At 41.8% G+C, this 18,631-nt stretch overlaps 1 long non-coding RNA gene and 1 pseudogene across 1 annotated transcript; one reads left to right on the top strand and one right to left on the bottom strand.

Moving 5' to 3' along the window:
- Window positions 1-135: 135 nt before the first annotated feature.
- LOC149998615 (peptidyl-tRNA hydrolase 2, mitochondrial-like) lies at window positions 136-6,361 on the top strand (annotated as a pseudogene).
- A 4,042-nt stretch (window positions 6,362-10,403) lies between these two features.
- Window positions 10,404-13,280, bottom strand: LOC149998614 (uncharacterized). The gene is made up of 2 exons (XR_016514141.1): window positions 13,242-13,280; window positions 10,404-11,438 (listed from the first exon to the last, which is right to left on the bottom strand). It is a non-coding gene; the product is annotated as an uncharacterized LOC149998614 (long non-coding RNA).
- Between the last annotated feature and the right edge of the window lie 5,351 nt (window positions 13,281-18,631).

Here is an 18,631-nt window from a genome sequence, read left to right as displayed (position 1 = left end):
CTCGTTTACCTACCCGCTGTGACTCCGGCTTCTCCGGATCTCCGGATCCTGGCGGCGGCACCTGACCGCCTCTCACACCCGCCTCTGGGCTCCAGCCAGCCGGAACTCGTTACGTCACTTCCGGCCCGCGTTCCCCCGGGAGCCTGCCTCCTAAAGAGAAACGTTCCCGCCTCTTTTCGGCAACCTCCGCTGATGGTCGCCGGATTTCGCCTAGGGACCTGTGGGTGGGGCGAGAGGAAGAATGACTGATCTCTTAGTAAGTCCTTATCCGGAACTTGTCAAGGGACCACGGAAGCGGTAGCCAGCGCGTTGGAAGCGTGGTCGCTCCTCGAAAGTGAAGACCCTAAAGACGCGAGTGCGGTGGGGAGAGGTGCTGTAGGTAAGTAGGCCCAGTGCCCCTCACAGGGCGACGGAGAAGGGTGTCGTTCTCCATTCTCTCTGCACTTGGAATGTTTCTTCCCACCTCTTTCCGAAACCCCCCATTGCCACCCCTTCGTCTTTGTAAATTGCCTTCCGCACACTGGTCGCTGGGGCCACTGCTTGTTCTGCCAGTCGTCCTTTCGAACAAGGGACCGAGATGCTGGGGAGTGCAAGGACCCAGCGTTTTCAGTCCCCAGACAAAGCCTCCGCTCAGGCAGCATCGATGTGCTCGCCCCGATTGTGAAAAAACACCGAGCAGGCCTCACACTCTGCCGAGTACTGTGAATACCCGCAGCGTGTCAAGTTGTTGCCCGAGGTCATGCCTAGAGAAGTAGTAAATTCTTCACTACCGCACGCCAGGCACTGTACTAAACCCTGAGACTCTGACCCAGAGTGATTATGTGTAAGTGCCACGGCAGCTCTGAAGAATAAGTAATTAAGGCCAGGGATGGTCAAGATTTCAGAATCAGCCATTTGAACTATGCCTGAGCCGGCGAAGAGGATGTTCTTGTTTGTGGTTGTGTGTTTAAGTGGAGGAAAATAAAAATAATAATTGCGGGGAAGGATGGCTGCTTGAAAGGACCTACTAATTTGTTGTGGCTGGACGGCACAGTATGTAGCAGGAGAGTAGACTAGGATGAAGTAGATTGTAACCAGATTGTGTAAATTCGTGCAAAGGGATTTATGTTTTATTCTTTAGGCATTTATCCAGTGATTTCTGAGCAGGGAAATGAGAGAATCAGATTTGTGTTATAGAAGTATAATGATAATGGCAGATGGACTGGAATGAGTAGAGCGCCTTAGCGAAGCAAATGTGGAAAGATTAGAGGCAGTGAAGTTAATTAGGGCACTGCTAGCAGAGATAAGGAGATGGTTTAAGACAGATAAATTCAACAAGTTTGGTGACAAAAACAGGAAAAGTGTAAGGTTACTCAGGAATCAATGATACATAAAAAGGAAGTCTGAGAGGAAAGGGACAAAACTGAGTTCCATTTAGGACCCGGTTTAGAGTACTTCATAGACATCTCTCTAAGTGATGAAATCTAGCAGAAGCTGGTTTGAAGTCTGGAGCCCCAGAGAGAGGCATTAGGAATCCTCAGATGTGATGATTTGGGAAGAAGTGAGACTGTTCATCTGACAAACTCTTTATTGTCTGCCTCCTTGTACTAGGATGTCAGTTCCATGAAGAGTGGGATTTGTTTTGTTCAGTGCTCCAGCTCCAGAGTCCAGAACAGGGCCTGGTGCACAAGAGGCCCTCAGGAACCATTGATCGAATGGGAAGAGAGTATTTAAGCCAGCACTGTCCAATAGAACTTTCTGTGGTCATGGAAATGTTCTATATTTTTGTCTGATAGAGCGACCATTAGCCACTTTTAAGTCGTTGAGCTATTGAGCACTTGAAATGGGACTAAGTGCAACTGAAGAACTGAATTTTTATTTCATTTTAATTAAATTTAAATAACTACATTTGGCTAATGGCCACTATATTGGACAATGTAGGTAGAGACTGAAAAGAGAGCCAGATGTGTAACCTTAGATAATGCAATACATACAGCAGGGGAAGACAGAGGCAGAGGAGGAAACTGGAGAAAAGCGCTCAGAAAGGTAGGATAATGGGGTGGGTGATAATGGGGTTAAAGCATTCAGGGGACGAAAGTTGAAAGAAATAGTTATCAGTGAGCAGTGCAGAAAACTCAGGATGAGGCTTGAAAGGAGGCGACTGCCTTTGGCTGTTTGCAAGTGTCTGATTCCTTAGCAATTTCAGTTGAGTGGAGAAGGGAGGCAAGTAATTGAAGAAGTTAGAGGTCAGTGGAAGAGGAAAAGTGAGGCATGGGTTTCAGGTCCAAGAGGAAAGAAAGATTTTCTTTTTAGGTTGGAAAATGCCAAGGGGCAGTAGCCAGTGCGGTGGGGTTAACGGGTGGAGCATGTTCAGGAGGTAATTGGGTCAAGAGTATTGGTGAAAGGGGTCAAGTGTGGCAGAGGAACTAGAAGGCACCAGGAGGAGGGTTTCCTGGGACAGGATTTGCTGTGAAACCGTCATTGTCCAAGATTAACTGAGACTACGAGTAGTTCTTTTTACCTTAGTTTCAAGCACTGGGTTTCTCGGTATGTTTATAGTAGATATACAGGAAAGGAGACATGCTGAAACACCTTTTAGTGCAGAGTATTAATTTTAACACAACTGGTCAGTGTGATACCATTATAAAACAATATTATTAATCTTAACCTTGCTTTTACATTTCTTTGCAATCCTGTTGGGGTTTGGTGCAACTTTTATTTCAATCTTCCTCTTCTCAGCTCCAGCTTGACTTCTGTTTGTACACCTCCCTCCTTCCTGGGAACAACTTTCTGCCTCCAAATCCAGACCTACTTGCATCTGAAACTGTCACATTGACCCCTGACTGGGTAGTATCTTGGTCAGGGCGCATACAAAGAGTCAACCCATGAATGCATAAATAAGGGAATAATAAATCATGTTTCTCTTTCTCTCCCTTCCCTCCCTCTCAAAAATCAATAAAGTTAGGTCCTCTCTCTTCTGCTACTTTGTATTAATTTCTCTATCCTGAGCATCTACTTACTTACCTTTCCTCTGGCTCTATTCATTGACATTTAAATATGCTTAACCTTTAAATATATGCATCTTTCCTTTTCTCCATGCGCCCTTCTATCTGTTGCTCCCCCACGCACCCGCTTTTTCACTTTTTTTCTATTTCTCGATCCCACCCCAAACTAGCTTCGGCCCCCGCAACTACCCCACATTAGTTCCTGACCACATTGTCCTGGTCTTCCTGCTTCTGTATCTGTAAAAGCTGGGCATTTAAAAAGGTAGCTCCAGAAAGGATTACAACTAGAGAAAGGAATGAGTGAACTACTATAAAATGCACAGGTACTTCAAAAAGTGTCCAAATATTAAAGGACACTTTAATCCCAGGAAGTGAAAATAGTTACAGGTTTTATAATGTTAAATAGCAATTTCAGGAAAATTAGCATTTTCTGGGAAGGGCAAGGTTTGCATTTGGGATCACTTTTAAATTGACTAGCTGCACCTTTGATTTAGATGCAGCCTTTAAAAATCAGGATATAACTCAGCAATATGTGTTAAATTATACTTTTATAATTTGGATATGAGTTTATAGACATCTTTCTTTTCCTTCAGATAGAGTGTAATCTATTGTTTTCTAACAAATATTAAGGTTTATAGGCCTGGCTTACCTCATTTTTAACTCTCCCAATCCTTTGAGATCTGGAGATAAGGCTTTGAAGATCTGTTTGCAAAGGCATTGTTTTGTTTCTAAACTAGAGATGAGTCATAGGGCACCAGAGCAGTGGTTCTCAACATTATCAAACCCAACATATACTTTTTTATAATGAATCATCTGTAATGAGTGAAAAATGGTTCAGATACTTTAGAATAGTTTGGCAGTTCCTCAAAGTCAGAGTTGTCACGTGACCCAGCAATTCAACGCCTAGATATGCAACCAAGAGAAATGAGAATATATATCCACAGAAAACTTGTACTCATAGCCAAAAGGTGGGAAAATCCCAAATGTCCATTAACTAATGGATAAATAAATTGTGTATATTCATACCACGGAGTATTATTCATCAATAAAAAGGAATGAACAGTGATACATGCTACAAAATGAATGAACCTTGAAAACGTACTAAATGACAGAAGCCTGAAACAAAAGGCCACATATTGTATGGTTTAACTTACATGAATGTCCAGAATAGGCAAATTAATAAAGATAAAGCAGATTACTGGTTGCCAGAGGCTGGGGGCGGGGGACGTGGGAAGCAACTGCTAATGAGTACAGAGGTTTCTTTGGGGGGGCGAGGATAACGTTCTAGAATTAGATAGTGGTGGTGGTTGTTGCACAACCTTGTGGACGTATTAAAAACCTCTGAACTGTACACATTAGAAGTGTCAATTTTATATGTGAATTATATCTCATAAAGTTTAACATCCCTTCCCCTATACTGTCTTCATATTAAAATAGTTGATATTACTGTGTAATCTAACATGATTTTTTAAAACATTAATGTCCTAATTTTAACATGAGAATAAAAACTTTATAATAATATACAGCATGTTATTTCCAGGACTTGTATCACAGAATCATGAATCCAACAGACTTAAATGTAGAGTACATTTTATTGGTGACTCAAATACCATGAACAGCTTTGCTGGGGTAACAAGAATTTCTAAAGGATGATCTTCCTTTATTTTATATTATACACTTATGGTAAATTCAGTGTATATTAAAACTATCCAAAAAATACTTTGTGTTTGTATGTAAAATGAAATTGGGCTCTAGTCTCACATATTAAGTTGCACCACCCTGGCTGGTGTGGCTCAGTGGATTGAGTGCTGGCCTGCGAGCTGAAAGGTCACTGGTTCCATTCCCGGTCAGGGCACATGCCTGGGTTTGCGGGTCAGGTCCCATTGGGTACATGTGAGAGGCAACTGATTGTTTCTCACACATCTATGTTTCTCTCCCTCCCCCCCCCCTTTCTAAAAATAAATAAAATCTCAATAAATTTTTTAAAAGTTTTGCACCTACAGTAATGCCCAATGGGACAAATTTTCACTTGTAAGGCTTATATCATTCCATGCTCAGGTCTAATGTCAGCAAGGCATCTCACTCCAGGTCCATTATGTAGACAACCAGGGACTTCTCTACAAAGCCGGCACCATCCCCAAGAGAACCACTCATTATAAAGACACAATTAAATAAGCACTGTATTCCAGAAGAAGGGTGGAGTTCTTGGTCTCTTTAGATCCTTTGCCCATCTTGGTGAAACAGCATTTCCTTGCTCCACAAGTTAGAGAAGACTGAGGAACAGAGCTGTGTTGTATCCAAGAACAGAGAAATAGTCCTCACATTGAGATTCAAAATGACTAAACTGTTTCTTCTGTGCTCTTGAATTTTTTCTAGAGAAAAAGTGGTACACTCGTAAGATCCAAAATATATTGCCTTTTTTCTAGATGACCTCATATAGTTTTTTCTTTTATTGATTCTAGAGAGAGGGGAAGGGAGAAAGAGAGAAACATCAATGCTAGAGAGAAACACGGATCGGTTGCCTCTTGCCTATGTCCCAACTGAGGACCAAACCCTGCAACCCAGGCATGTTCCCTGACTGGGAATCAAACTGGCCACCTTTTGCTTTGCGGACAACGCCCAACCAACTGAGCCACACTGGCCAGGGCCTCAGTTTTAACTATTGTTGCTTATATACTATCAAGGTGTTTCATCTGATAAGCCTCTAACTTTCCACAGCTACATGATGATAACAGTTTTCCTTTTCTTTAAGATGCTCTCCAAATCCTTGGTTATGGAATATTTGGCTCATCCTGGTGCACTCAGCTTGGCTGCCGGAGTAGCATGTGGCATGTGCCTGGGCTGGGGCCTCCGAGTGCGCTTTGGGACAGTCCCCAAAAGCTCAGTGAATGAGACGCACACAGAGACTGAAGCTGAAGCAAGCGTCTTAGGAGACAGTGGGGAGTACACAATGATTCTTGTGGTTCGAAATGACTTAAAGATGGGAAAAGGGAAAGTGGCTGCCCAGTGTTCTCATGCTGCCGTTTCTGCCTACAAGCAAATTCAAAGAAGAAACCCCGAATTGCTCAAACAGTGGGAGTACTGTGGCCAGCCCAAAGTGGTGGTCAAAGCCCCGGATGAAGAAACTCTGATTGCCTTGTTGACCCACGCGAAGATGCTGTGACTGACTGTAAGTCTAATCCAAGATGCGGGACGTACTCAGATTGCACCGGGCTCTCAAACTGTCCTAGGAATTGGCCCAGGACCAGCAGACCTAATTGACAAAGTCACTGGTCACCTAAAACTTTACTAGGTAGAATTTTGTATGATGACTGTCCCCCTACCACAAGTGTTTGAAACTCAAATTCTAACAATAAAAGCTGAACTTCTTCCCCCAATTTAAGTATTCTTGAGGTGAAAATCTGTTCATGTTCTTCTGTCATGTACTCGGCACAGTTACACAGTTATCTTGGGCTAAAAAACAAAACATTGGGTTAAATTGTCCTGGTGGTTTAACTCCTGAAACAAAAGAATAAGAGAGAAACAGGTCACGACAAAAATGGGTTACAAGGGAGGGACAGCATTTCCTATGAATTGTTAGGTCCCTCTGCGTGTTAATAGCTCTTCTTCCCTGAGACTGTGCTGCTGTCACCCTTGGAGAAGACCTGTGGTGCAAGGGTAGTCCCACTGGGTGCAACTGCAGTTTGTTTTTACTACCGTAACATTTTGGGCGACTCAGAGGCTACTTTATAAATAGATGGTATAGCCACCCGCAAAGGGTTTAGAATCTAACCCACTGGGTTTTTAACTTGTCTTATAAGTTGAGGTTTAACAGCATTGACATAACCCACTTGCGCAGTGTTTCATGTTCATTTCCCTGACTCATAGTGGCCAAAGGTTCTCAGCAGTGGTTCTACATCAGTCTAAAAATTTGCTTTGCTTTCCCTCTTTCCTCACAGGGAAGGCCTTGAAACTTGTGAAGTGACTTGTATGGACCTGGAAGGTGGTAATAGGCACATGTAAGAATTTATGGTCATTGTAAAGTGGAAGTAGTGTCATCTCAACATCCCACTCTTTACCTAGAACTTCAGGAACTTAGATAATTCAATTACTTATGGGCCACTTTGTTTCCCTTTTGATCTTTCTACACTTAGCATGACATAATTCCAATAATTACTGTGTTACCAGCTGCCCAGAATATAAAGAAGGTTCCCAGCTCCCAAAGCTATATAGCTCCCATCCTTGCAGAGAACCACTCCTGAAAGCCTTTTAGGGGGATCCTCACAGTATATCCCTAAAAACTATGATGATGCCGGGGAGTATTTGGTAACAGGCACATGTTGAATGGCTCCAGCTCTCCATGGTTAGCCTTGGTTAGCGGTTAACTTCACCATAAGCAGCATGACAGCACACCTAAGGTCTGAGGTCAGTGGAGTCTGCAAGCAGAACTCTAAAGACTACTGCAGCCAGTCTTAAAGGTTCTAATGTTTGCTCAGTTTTATACCATTCACACTGGTACATGAGAGCACAGGAGAAATTGTAACTGTGAATGATGCCATAGTAGCAACTGTTTCTAAAGAGTGTTTATGCTACTGGATTCAAAAGTGATGCAACAGCCTGCAACGGAATTGATGAGAACTCAATGCTAAATGCAGGGTTCTGGCTCAGGTAATTTCTGAGGCCTGCCTCAGAGACTGATGGTTCCATGTTCAAAGGACAGTGCATTCCCCATAGAACGGCCTGCTGTGGCTGATTCAAATAACTGTAATGAGTTGTGGCATATCCACTAGGATGAACAGTCCACAGATTCTCGTGATTCTGGCAGTACATCTTGTTTCCAGTTCACCTGCACTTAGAATTACTTTATAGGATTCATAATCTTGAGTTCTCTAAGACTCAGGAGGTCAAAACTATTCTTGTAACATTGAGACATTGTTTTTCTTTTTCATCACGCTGACACAGAACAAACGATGGGTAAAACTGCCGGTGTGCTTCACAGATTGAGGCAGGGCACCTACCTGTACAAAGTGGTTTCACTGCCCTCCGCCCACAGTAAGAGAAAACGTTTCATTTAATGTCCTTGAGGAAGCAATAACAATATTGTTAAATCTGACCCTTGACTATAGCATTAAACACTTCTGGTGCACAACAAAGTATAAGAAAAGGACCTGTGAGACTGAGTGGCGAGATGAACTAGCTGCCGTTGTCATGGCAACTTTTACTGGCAAGGACAACCCACAAAGGAGTTATCCAGATCTGAGTGTTTGGCTGTAACTGCCTCATAGATAATAATTGACAAGTATTTAGGAAAACTTGTATCTGCCTCTGTAAAGGTTCCCCAAACTTAAGATTTTTCTGATAAGATCAGTGTTTCTCAAAAATGACTTTAAAATATATAACATGTCAACATCTAGATGAACTATGTAACGCAGTAAATCAGTATTTTCCACATAACCAATGCATGAGGGTACAAGTCACGCATGGGTGAAAGACCCATTCAAAGTAAAGACAGACCAATGGATTTTAATGTAACAGTATAAAAAGTTCACTTTTATGGCTTCAGATTCCACATTTCAACTAACCCCAATTATCTGAAAAGGCTATGAAAATTCTTTCCTAATGACAGATCTATATGAGGCCATATTTTTCATATCCTTCAACAAAAACAGGCCACAGACTGAAAATAAAAAGAGATGAGAATCCAACAGTCTTCTGTTAAAGACAAACTTTGAAGAGACGTATGATTAATTCATAATTCTTTGTTAACACAGAATGAGTCTATTACTGTTACATTTAAATGGGTTAATAATTTTTTTTTAAGTTTTAGCTACCAATACAGTAAGTATCAATAGATAGAACCACTACACTGGGAATGTCTGCACACGACTTAATTACAGGAAAGCTAAGCAGCCCTACTTGGAAATCACCGGGTAGTCTCTTGCTATTACACGAATGTCTATGTTGAAATAGCTGTCAACAATCACCACAGGTTTTTACCTACAAAGGCTGTATTTGGATATTAGGAAAGATCATTGAAAGAATGTTTACCTTCTGAAAAGTGTCCCAGTAACGTCTCCTCTTCCTCTCTCCTGTTTCAGTTACATCTACAGTGCCAAGGACTCTTAGGACCCTTGTTTACTACTTTTAATTCCTTCTAGACTGTCTTATTCAGAATAATGTTAGGAAAGATCCCTTAAAATACAGTTTATTACGAATTCATTCTACTGTTTACTGTACAACACTTATTATTATCCAGTCATGATCTAGGCATTTTGTGATTTAAACATACTCCTGCAAATAATTCTGAAAACTACTTACACTGTTATCCACACAAGAGAACAATCTCAGAAGTTCATCTTGCTCAGGATCTGAACCTAAGTCAAAGCAGTTCAACAGCAGTTTCTCCTTCTACTATGGCCCATTATATAGATGGCTTAAGTGGCAACTCATTATCATAGGCCCAGATTAACACAAGGCTTTTCTTTTGTTTGTTCTTACAAACATTTTTTTTTTTTTAAGTATGCTGTAAGGAAACCTTTACCGAAGTGTTTTAACTTGTTTCTATTAGGGAAGGGAAGGAAAAGAATAACTCCAGTGATAAAAACTGGTTTACTCAAAACTACGGGAAAGGTCTAGAAGAAATGTTGCCTCTGAAAAGGAGTTTTTCACTGGGACCATTATTATTCTCCCTCTTGATTTCGATAATGATGAAGAAAGAGAGCACAGACCCATCAGAAACAAAAATATAGCCAGGGCCTGAACAGCAAGATGTCGTCAGTATGACAAACCAAAAAAAAGGATTTTCTAGCTAATACTCTAATTTCCTATAGGAAAATGGGTGTGGAGGGGACTAAAGATGGGGTAAGAAAAGAGGTTCTTAAGTTTAAATTAAAAACAACAACAAAAAAACCTTATTGGGGCAATACAAGTCTAGGTAGGGGACCCTCTAATACTACTGTGATTAATACTGAAATGAATTTTCATGTAACATTCTTAGCCATTTGCAAAGAGTTGGATTCAAACACTGTTTCAATCACCTTAAACGACCCATAATCTGGGGACCCTTACAATTTCATGGCGAGGACAGCACATTAACTTCATGTTTCTATACTTTCAAGTTAATATAATTTAACATTCCTCACCTGTTACTTAAGTGAAATGCTCAGATAAAACTTAGACGTGCCACTTGGTTAACATGATGGCGACAGGTGGCGTGTAGCCCACGACAGCAATGACTGGTCCTTCACACTCCTGCATGTCCCTTATTCACTACAGCAGTTCTGCACATGATGTGAAACAGTGGCTCACACGTCCCCATCCTGATTCCGCTTCTGCTCTCAGACCTCCCTGCACCCTTGGGATCCAATATAAAACTACCAAAACCATGGTTCTTTTGGTTTATGTTTGAGAGGTATTTAATTAAAACTGCCATTCCACATGTTATTTCCACAGTCCAGTAATTTATTTTAAATTTGAGTAATTTTAAATTCCACAAACAAAACTGAAGAACAGCAATATTTTGTTTGAATTCCCTCTTCTGTACACTCAGTGATCTAAAACACCACAATATCCCACATACACAAACCTCAGGGCAGGGTTAGTAAATACACACAGGTTGGAATCATGGTGCTCTTTGTTCCCGAATGGAATGGTCCCACGGAAAAAGCACAGGACACAGCACAACATAAGGGCACCTGTTACATATGAGGTGAGCAACAACACACTAGCGTTTTCTATATGCGGAACGAGGAAACCTGCATGGGTCAGAGGGCCTTTTATGCTCGTTTGAAAGTCAGGCAAGTTGTCTAATGCATTTTTCAGGTAATTTGGAGAGCACTGCAGTCCAGTGTAGCAGGTGCTGTTAGTGTTGTCTTTGTTGCAATGACAGTCTTGCACGGTCACACACCGATATTTTCGCTTTAGCGTGTCTAGCGTGTCTTTGAATAAGAGATTTAAATGCATTTAGACAATACAGATTGTAAGCTGTTTACATACACTAAATTTAAGAGCTTCGATATTAGTTTGTCTTTAAACACTACAGAGTGCAAATCAGGTTCTTCACAACAGATTGAATATTAAGCAGTTTTTCAAAGAACAAAAGGGAAGAAAAAAGCCCAAGTGAATAAAACATTGAAACTAATCTCCTTTGAAAATAAATTCTAAATGATGCGGAATGTGGAATAAGCTTTTAACATAGGAGATCCAAGTTAATAGTTAGAAACAAAAAGTAGTCCTTCATGAAATAAAGGTTACAAGAACATGTGCCTGTTTTCCTCTGTTATAAACTGAGAAGCGGGCAGAGACGATGTTTCAGTACGAAAATAGGCGACTACAGGATCGGCTTTCCGTCTCACATGCTGTACCCAAAGCCAGGCTGTGGCTGCCCATAGGGTGGCGCAGTATAACCATAGCCAAAAGGCACCTGGGGAGGGACTGCAACACTGGGTCCCGCTGTCAGCATCAACTGGGGCTGACCTAGAGATGGGAAACAAAAAGGAGCGGGGCAGGGGCAAGGAGGCGGTAAACACTGTTAGTATCGAAGGGTCATCAACGCCAAGCTCCCCTACTCTAGCAGCATAATCAACTTCCGAATTTTGTGGGGGCACTTATGACTTAAAATTTCGGCATGACCATCACCCTAAAGGTCCTGCCTAAAAAGCCAACGAACAGTGCAGAGCCAAATGCCAGAACTCTAACAGTAGTTATGTTATTTCATATCATCTACAGCAATATGCACATGCATGCTTGACACGATCAGGCAAGACATCTGCTAATAAGCCTTTTACTGTTATTTGCAAATACTATGTTATTTCCACATGACAGTATTTGCACATCATGTATGATGACAATATAATTAGCAAAGGAGAACAGTTTTTTAACAAACATGGTTTTAACATAACTTTTAGTTATAAATTTCTGATGTAAACACATCTAAATGATAATGGAACCTAATGCATTTTGAGCAAACAGTCCACTACTAATTTAGAGAAAGCGATTAAAAAAAAAAAAAGACATATTCAAATACACATTAGGTATGAACTACATTACTGTACACAGCATCTTTCAAATCCTTTGTTACCATTCTCAGGAAGTGTGAATAGCTGTTGACCACATACAGAAAGTGACCTAGAGAGAACCTGGCTTATTCGGAGGGAGGAAACACGGATCACCTTGTCCCAACCCACACGAGGACTCAATCTGCCGCTAGAATGTAATCCTAGAGCATGATCTCTCCCAACACAAGTGACCCCTTGTCTCTTTTTTGTGAACCACCACCAAAATTGTCTTTAGTGAGACCATTCTTTTTGGAAACTAGCAGTTTATAAAAATCACTTCTAACCCTTGATACTGACATCTGTCCTGGAACTTCAACCCCACTGTCAACTGCTGACAAGGACCTGTCTATATAAACAGCCTAAAGGCAAACCAAAGTTAGTAGGTGCTTCCAAATCAGCACACCCACTCTGTTTTTGTTCCTACTGTATTTCCTATCTCAAATATGTGAAATATCTTGCTCCCATCTCTAACAATCTACTTAATCTTCTCCAACTTTATCAAAACTACTCTGGTCCTCTCAATAGCCAGTCTTTTATGTTTATACTATAAAGGAGATGATGCATAAAGGATTTGAATATCATCATTTCCTTTAGCAGGATGAGATATAATGGCCATAATTTCATATCCCTTTCCAAAGAACACCTGGTTATAGTGCTCTGACCTATACCTCAAATTCATTATTCAGATAATCTGCTCACCATTAGTGAAATGGAAAGAAGTAGTTCAGATATGCACGTGTAAGAAGAAACTAAATTGCCTTAAACATTCACTGAGTTTGAAGATCCTATCTCTCTGGAGAGTTCTCAAATGGAAACTCTACCCAAGCTTTCTGTCCCAGTTATAATGTAAAGAGAGCATATACTCTTTATGTAAAACAAACTAAAGACAGCCTTGGCACTTCCGCAAATTGAATTCACCAATACGTCTTCCTCAGTCCTTTATGGATAAGCAATCAATCAGTGACCAGGCAACAGGAAAAACTGAGGTTATGCTTTTAAGTATTTTGAGATTGTCTTTGCATTTAAGATACCTTAGTGAATAATGTCAATGCTTGCTTTAAGACTGATTTTGGGGGGGAAAATGACACTAGAGAGATTTATTAACTCTGCGAACCATTTGCAATTTAGAAGCTATTATTATACTTCTGTTTTGAGGCCGAATCCCTAAAGAATGAAACATGTATCTACTGTATTTCTGTGAGGTGAAAAAGATAAAGATTACCATAAACAATAGGTTGCGTCTCTGTAGCTTGTTCTTCTTTTCTCAGTGATTCTGAAGCATCTAATTTATCCACCTGGAGAAAAACAGGTGATGTTACTTAGCACCTCAAAAGTATTATAAACCTAGGTTTATGGCAGAAAGTGGAAAAGCCTTAGTATGTTAAATTTTGTCAAAATAAACGGACTAGAAAAAACATTCTCAGGCCCTCTCTCAAATTTAATGGCAATGTCCATACTTCAGTCAAGGTTGATTTTTAGCACTGTCATTATAAACCCTCAGGAAGGAGGGATTTATAAATGCCATAAAGCGCACACCAGGCTAAAACTGGGCATGCTAGGTTGCAGCCAGCCTGAGGGAGGGAGGGAGGTAATGAAAAGGAACCACTTTTGCAGATGAAGACTAAACCCTACCAAAGATAGTAATAATGAACTCATGACCAGGCAAAGTCATCCCAAAAGGAAACGATATTCAAAAAAGTAAAACGAGTCTAATAATTGGACAGACATTTGTGCAGCATAAGCTCCCTTTTGCCCAGTGTGCACAGTGAGATTGATGACAGGTACAGACTGAAGCTTAAGACTCAAGTGGCTCCATAGTTGATATTCTTATATAAAGACAGGCTGCATGTTTTTATGCTCTACTTTCTAAGAAGTAACCAGGAATCTTGATTTTGCCTCAACCTCTTTTAAGAATTTTTTTGCTCTTAATTAAGCCCAAGTAAATGGCTATTATATGCAAGCTACTCTAAATAAAAGTGGATACTGTCTGACAGCATAAGACTGTAGGGGAGTTCAAATGTGTTAGTGAAAGGAGGGAGCTAGAATACATAGGTCCTTCCACTAACTAGGTGTGTGACCATCACACTAACCCTCAAAACACTTCCTTGTCTATATAGTAAGACAGCTGAGTGAGATAATCTGCCAACTTCCTTCTAGGACTAAGATTGGATTCTGTAATTCTGTGAAGAATTAGGAAGAAGTGACATCAGGCTACAGGGATTAGGGAATCTCCACCACACAACTTCCACTTGCCTTTGGAACTATACTATATTTGTCATTTAAACTATATTTAAAAGGTGGTATATCTCAACCAAAATAAACTTTCACTATACTTGAAGTGAACTTAAGGGTTGGGGTGCAGACTCTCTGGGCATTGAGCACATCCAGGTGAGCAAAGCTCCCAAGATGCAGCGCAGAGCTTACGGCGCTCATGGTGGATTAACCCCCACAAGGGCTCTCAGACCTGCCGCACTGAGATGCTCCTCCCTGAAAAAAAGCAGATTGGTCCTGAACCAGAAGAGGAAGATGCATAGAAAATAAAAGAAAAATAAAAAGTCCCATAAGGAACTGAAGAAAGAAAAACTTGAAAGTAAATTTATCATAAAATAAATGCTTAGAAAAGTTAAAAAAAGAAAAAGAAAAAGAAAAGAAAGAACTAGAGGAGAACTTAGAACTCTACCTCAGTCTCATTTTACAGTGAGGAAACCGCTAAGTTTGGAAAGAACACTTGTTAACCCTGGTGCTTTGCCTGGACTTTGCAAAATGAGCTCCGTAGCCAAAGCTGACAGAGTGTGTGACTGGCACAGATGCATCTGCTGCCACTGGTCCTTTAAGGAAACAGGGAACAAAGGGGGAGGTCTTGGTTACACTTGTTCCTGCTGGTGGTGGAAGCTCTGGGGGAGGGATAGGAAAAGCCACGTGGCCTTAGGGTAAAGGCTCTGGTCTCCTTCAAGGCTGACGAAAGGTAGACTATATGAGTCCTTCCTGTAAGGTGGCAGAAAAATTTCCCTTCCCGTCCTCCTGGTTTTCAGGCCCCTACTCTCTCTATTCCCTTTATCCCAACCTCATAGAGTTTTAAGTGGGCAAGGCCTTACGCAGTAGTTTGTCTTTTTTTAATAATAAGGAAACAGAGAGGAGGAAGGGAAATATCTTGCTCCATGGCCACACTGCTAGTGAGTGTCAGAAAGAAGATGGTGCCTTTCCAGCTGGGGCCTCTCCATTGATCACCCCGTGCTTGGGCTGTGAGCTACACTTTATGTCAGAACTCAGTACGCACGCACCGCACAGACATAAGTCGTTTCTAAAACAGACTCATTATGCACTCTGATTTTTTTCTATTCTGTTTTAGTCAAAAAGAATATTTTGTATTCTAGTGCTGGTTGTGACTTGTAAACTGATTTCACAACTCACTCAGCAATGACAGCCTGCAGTACGAAAGTCAGCAAGCTAGCTAACTTAGCTAACTGCTATTTGGACTCAGGCATTTAGTTGTGTGATTTAACTTATAGGATAAAGCAGCTAGAAAGTTGAAAGCACCTTCTTACCCTCAGCCCCACCCCCAGCAAAGGGTGCATGTGGGACTAAGTCTAAATGGGACGGATGTGAAATGCTTCTGGAGAGAGCAAACTGCTTCTGCCCAGTGTGACTGTGCATCCCCACCCCACCCCCCACCCCAATGTACCTCAGGGCGCTTGACCAAGGGCCAGGACAGTGAGTGGGGCTGAAAATCCCACCTGTACTCCATGCCAGACCACACACAGAGGTCACCCCAGAGACATGGCAGGGACATTTTAAAGAGACACAGAGAACCCCTGGAAGCCCAGTGTGCAAAGAATCATTTCCAAGGTCCCAGGTCTACAGTGATTTTGCCTCTGAGTATGGACCCAGGTACCCATTTAGTCCTAATAAGGCCAGGGACAAATCACTAATTGTTGGTATGCGTTTTCCTCCAAGGGGCTTTTTCTCACGACTCCTGAATAAGGACCGATCGGTGGAAAGCCAGATGGAGGTAAATTTCAGGAAGATCAAGCACTGTGGCGGGACAAAGTGGGGGACCGGCAGGATTCATGTTTCCCTCTCTGTTTTCTAGGAGGGCGGTTTCTGGAGCTGGCTGCGGGGTGCATATGGCCCTTTCAAAAAAGAAGAGGCACAGCATTTGCAAAACATGGGTTCCTCTGATGAGGAGGAGCCTTCCGACATGTAAATAACTGGGAGTTATTTAGAATTCCTGTCTAAAAGGGGGAAATAATGAATAGTTTCATTGTTCCTTTCAAGAGTAAAAGCTTTGACCTTCTTTTTCTCTCCCCAGAACAAAGGAGGGATCCTCCTATGAGGACTTGGACTCAGTAGTAGTAGAAAGTGACACCTGATCCTCCTGCTGAGTGAACCAGGTTACTAATAAATTGTTTTTCTCTACTGAAATGTGTACGTTTGTAACCACCTCTAGCCATGAGGGAAAGAATTAAAATGTAAATAGATAAATACATATACACACAAATAGCACGAGCCATAAGCAAGAAAAGCAAGGCTGAAGCAGGACTCCTGGGGTAGCCAGCACTTCCTCAAGCAGCAGTGTGGTCAAACAAGGGTGAAGAGGGACTCCTCTCCCCCGTGTCCCCCAATATAGTCTGTCTCCGAGAACTGGAAGATACATCATCCTCCAGGGGTGTGGGTTATTAAGTCAAATAACAATTTATCCTGGTGCTCTGGCCCCTGGCTCACCAAGTGCCAGTTATGTACAACATACTTGACCCCTGTTGTGGCCCCCCATCATCAGGTCTTAGGGCTGTCAGAATATTTGGATCCCTGAGCCTGCCTTTACGGCGGGGCCTGTCTTCTCCCCTGAGATCTTAAACTTGCACAAATGTGTGCCCTGTCTTGGTGTAACGGGTTCTCCATCCTTACAAGCTAGTAGAGCACAGTTAAGGGAAGAAAGTCATTTCAGATTAAGACTCTAATTAGATAAAAGTCATTAAGAAAATAAGTAATTTAGTAATGTCAGCTAAATTAATAAAAGCTTTATTCATCTTTCAGTCAAAGGTTGAGTATACAGTAGCAAGCTAACATAAAAAATCGAGGAATCCCTAAGGCTCGGCCCCTTACAATGTAACAGGAGCAACAGCTCTACCTAAGACACAGGCAAACACACACAGGAGACTTCCAGCCAAGATGGAGGCCTAGAGTGACACGCTCCATCTCCCTCCACAACTAAGAAGGACTACAACTACCACAAAACCAGAAATAACTAGAAGTTCCAGAAAATAAATGGAAGTCCAACGTAGGAAGTTATAAAGAAGTGGTGCTCGTCCAGAAGCGTAGGAGGTGTGAAGCTGCGGTGGAGAGGTCAAACTGTGCTGGTGGCGGCAGCAACGGCAATGGTGGTGGGACGGTGGTAAGCATAGACACCCGTATTTAAGGGGAGGCGAGAAGCGCCTGGAGAGCACCCCTGGCTGTAGACCAGACCCGTCAGCTTGCGATTCCAACTCCGGGGAAGGCAGACCCCCATTGCCTTGGACTGTGAGGCCCAGAGTGGGTGGGGACAGAGGAGGAGGCTCCCAGTCTCTCAGCGGAGAGTGAACGGCAGGAATCCATCTTGGACCCCTGCCCCCACAAAAATGCCACAACATGGTGAGAAGGGTCAGCCGGTTGTGATGAGTGCATGGGGCTCCGCCCCCTATAGCATAGGAGGTGTGACAGCCCTGCCCAGAAAGCAAAGGTAAACATAAAACTGCAAGGATGGCACAGATCATGATAGAGATCACTAAGTAGGCAACGAGAGTGGGAAAAGAATGATAGGTATGGAGAACATTATGGGGGGAGGTCAGTGGAGAGGAGGAAGCGGCGAAAGGGAGGGAGATGGTACAGGAATTAAGAAGCATAGTAGGAGGGAGTCGAGTAGACAGGAAGATGTTGAGAAGAACTATATACACAACCAAAGGGCATGGACTAAGTGGGGGTGCACTGGGCAGAGGGGAATAAAGGGAAAACAAATTGGGACAACTGTAACAGCATAATCAATAAAGCACATTTTAAAATTGAGTTAATTATTTAGATAATTTAAGTCTAACATTGCTGGTATTTAGGAAGAGAATATTGTTAATAGGATCATGATTCATGTAAACAAACAATCAACATTGACCAATTAACAACCTCCTCATTTCACTTCAAATATACAGCATTATTTTAAAGATTTTTATGGGAATATGTTACAAGAAATCCTCCATGTTAAATGAAAACCACAAAGGATTTTTTTACTTTATTTTTATTGTCGACACTATTACAGATGCCCCCATTCCCCCCAGAAAAGATTTCACAAATCAAGCAAATAGCTCACCGAATATCTTCTCTTTTTGCCTAATAAAATTAGAAAACAAGTAAACAAACAAAATGTAGGACCCGGCAAGAATTATGTTAAATTCTGAATATCTACCTTTTTCCATACCTTTCTTAAAAATGATTTTTGAGAAAGAGAAAAGAAGAGAGAGAGAGAGAGACACAAACAGAGAGATGTTGGATTTGTTGTTCCACTTACCTGTGCATTCATTGGTTGATTCTTGTATGTGCTCTAACCAGAGATCAAACCCGCAACTTTGGCGTATACTCTGACCAACG

Source organism: Furipterus horrens, unplaced genomic scaffold (genome assembly GCF_987537825.1).
Source record: "Furipterus horrens unplaced genomic scaffold, mFurHor1.1.pri manual_scaffold_11, whole genome shotgun sequence".
Lineage (NCBI taxonomy): Eukaryota > Metazoa > Chordata > Mammalia > Chiroptera > Furipteridae > Furipterus > Furipterus horrens.
Note: the sequence above shows the minus strand (reverse complement) of the source record. Positions and strands in the feature narration are given on the sequence as shown.